Here is a 3,448-nt window from a genome sequence, read left to right as displayed (position 1 = left end):
ACAGAGATGAACATGCACAAAATGCATTAAGACTGGAGAAGCAAGCAGATGCAAAAGGATTTAAAACATGACAAAAGGAACAAGGTTTGCTAGCTCGGAGTTTTAGAGCTTTTTTCCAAACATTAAAATTTTGTGTAATTTTTGACATTGGGCAAACTACATTTTGGCAGAGAATAGAGTGAACTGGTATACTACAAAGGTTTTTTTTTTTAAATTTTAAATAATATTTTGGATCTTCTGAATTTGTAGGTCTTTAATCAATGAATGTTAATTAGTTGTAAAAGTAAATGAAGTTTTAAAAAAATTTTTCCTGGTTCACTTCAAATCAGCTGAATAAGGTACCCCTCTACAGACTTTCCTGGTTTTGCATATTCTCATTCCCAGAGTAGTCAACCTTAGTCTAGCAGTGGAAGGTAAGTACATGACAGAAACAGGCTGCAAAGGTGGGCAAGGGGAAGCATGTCCCTCTTGTCTTGATAAATCGGTGCCACACAGAGAAATCACATTTTCTAAAGCACTGTCTTCATTATAGAGCTGTTTGATTTCATCATAGAAATTATCCACTTCCATTTCCTCTACTTTGCGCTTAGTAGAGGTATGCTTGCACCCACTGGCAACTGGGAGATGATGGTAATAGGCTGCTGTACCTCTGACTGGCACTTCTGGTTTGCTGTTGTCCATGGAGAAATCTGGACCTGAGACAGAGGAGGGATGTAATCTGAATGCTCCTTTGTCACAGGCCACCAGGGTGTGCTTGAGGGGATGGTAGACGTAAACAGAATTTAGAGGCAGGGAAGACTGCAGAGTAGAAAGGTGATGTGCCACAAGCTTCCGAGTGTGGATCAACTGGAAGTTACCTATCTGTGATTTCTGAAGCAGTTCAATTGTAAGAGGAAGTCAATCAGGAATGAGTTTCTCCATTTCCAAACTAACCACAGCCAGAGCAAGCATGGATCCTTTGAATTGCTGAAGTTGGTTACAGGCCATACAGTGAAGTAGTTGCTTGGTAACGACCACCAAATGTTGAGATGGGCTCAATTTGGGCAAACTGAAAAGTATCTGAGGCCTAGTTGGCATGGCAATGGCATGGAAAATGTGAAGAAAATTCAATGGTGTGGCTGTGTGAAGATCCAGTTCAACTTACCCAGAATAATTCTCTCCATTTTCCAAATTTCAGATGAGGAAAACCCACAGAAACTGTCTCTTGCTAATACCTTTAGTACTGGAATTTTCTCATCCTCTTCAATAGTCTTGGCAGCTAGGAAAAAACAGCTGATTGCAATACAACTCAAGTATTTTGGTTGGGCCTTTACAGTAGCTAAAACTCTGTCCAAGAGACTGATAGCAAGAGCAAACGTTTCTGGGTAAAGGTTGAATTGCTACTTGAGTTTGGCCAGCCATTTAATTACTTCATCTCTCTGGGATGGGGAAACATTCTGATTTGCAGGTATTTTTGGCACATTCACCTTCCACATCTGGGCTTCCCTAGAGATTGCCTTTTCCAATATGAAAGACAATCTCTGGTTTTCCAAAGATCCTGGAAACGTCATGATCTCCTTTGGATCTGCCTGCCACCCAGCTTGATGTAGCTACTTTCTCCTCCTCTTCTTCCTCCTCCTCCTTCCAGGCACAGCTGTAGGCCGCACAGTGGTGACAGCGGGGCCATCCTCGGGCCCATTACCACCTCATTTTCCTGGGCGCGCAGCAGGGCGCACAGGACAAGGACAAGCCGACTGAGGGAGAAGAGAAGGAACCCGGGGAGTAGAGTGCTGGGGGTTTGGGGGCGTGGTAGCTGGCGCTTAAGCTGGATGCACGGCTGTGGCCAGAGGGTCGGTCAGCGAATTAGTTTCCAAGACCACCCCGGACTTGAAGCCACCACCAGTCCTGCTCCTCCAACAGCCGCCGCAGGTGCCTGGGTGAGGAGGGGGCTCCCTCTCGCCATAGGGCGGCGGGGGCCAGGGAGAGAGGCGGGGGCATAAGACCAGCTCTGCCCCTCCCAGGGGAAGCGCCTCCCAGGGGAAATGTTGGAAGGGAGGGAAGGGGAAAAAGAAAAGAAAAGAAAGGGGAAAAGGGGAAAAGACAGAGGTGCTACCTCGTCTGCTCGCGGGGAAGTCTCTATATAATCATAATTACATATATTGAACAATCAGTAGTTAATAATATTTCCTCATAGAAGATGACAGACCCTATTGGTCTTACATAAGCCTAAGTAAATATTAACAAACAGATACAATTTGACCTAAGAACATTTCATGACCAAATTATATTTATCCCAGAAATTTAAGCTAATTTCACATTGGATAATTTATTATTAAAATTCATCACATTAATGTGCTAAAAGGGAAAATTTGGTTAACTCAACAGATGCAGATAAAATTATTATAGAAGTATATGATATGAAAACCAATCAAATTGTCAATTTATAAATCTAGACTATTGATCAATATTATGAGAATGACTAATGTCTAAGCTGTACTTGTTATGTGCACTATTTAAGCAATGCACTCTCTTCACTTAAACCTCATCTCATCCAAATTTTGTGACTATAAATCTGATAAATAAATAAATACGAAAAATGCAGCATCTAGAAATGGAATATATTTAGATGAGAAACCAGCAGAGGCCAATAGCATTTTTTCAAAAGATGTTCAGTGCCGTAGTTCACTGAATGCATACTACCTGAGATCACAAAGAAGAGTCATTACATGTTTGTCACATTGGCAACATTTCTAAAATTCTTTCATTATCAAGTGTTGATAAGAATGTACATCAGCAGAAGATCTCACCTGATGCTTATAGGAGGGTACATTTTTACAGACACTGTGACAGACAATCAGGTGTGATCTGTCAGTTTAAAGTTGCAATTATATCCAGCTCCACAAGACAGCAGGGCAACCAGCAGAAGCCTAGGCAGAGAGTACCAGCACCATGAAGCAGTCACAACCTGTATGGGAACAGCAGTACTAATACTGATACAATGACTGGTCATATCATCAATACTGGCACCTGAAATGTACACAGTTCAGTGGTTCTCAAATCTCAGGCACCATCAGGCTCACCCAGAAGACTGTGAAAACACAGCTTGCTGGGCCCGTTCCCACAGGGACCCATTTAGCAAGTCTTGGACTGGGCCTGAGGATCTGCATTTTCAACCACTCCCTGGTGGTGCTGATGATGCTGACCCAGGCCCACTCTGACACCTTGGATGCAGAGCCCTTTGGAGCTACCACTGTTCTAAGTAGTACTGAGTGTGCCCTCTCAGTGTCCCATGGGCTAACCTCTGGTGTCCAATCATTTCCAAATGGCCCATACTCCATCAGTTCTCACAGGGTCCTATGAGGTACATCCCTATCATCATATTTTCACAAACAGAGAAAGGTAGAATGAGCTGCCCACAGCCAGGCAACACTGCGGGGGTGAAACTAGAGGCATAGGGAAACTGGCCCTG

General features: G+C 43.4%; 1 pseudogene; it reads right to left on the bottom strand.

Moving 5' to 3' along the window:
- Window positions 1-857: 857 nt before the first annotated feature.
- LOC124974512 (cyclin-I-like) lies at window positions 858-1,605 on the bottom strand (annotated as a pseudogene).
- Between the last annotated feature and the right edge of the window lie 1,843 nt (window positions 1,606-3,448).

The sequence above is a fragment of the Sciurus carolinensis genome, unplaced genomic scaffold (assembly GCF_902686445.1).
Source record: "Sciurus carolinensis unplaced genomic scaffold, mSciCar1.2, whole genome shotgun sequence".
Lineage (NCBI taxonomy): Eukaryota > Metazoa > Chordata > Mammalia > Rodentia > Sciuridae > Sciurus > Sciurus carolinensis.
This window is presented reverse-complemented; position numbering and strand designations above follow the sequence as displayed.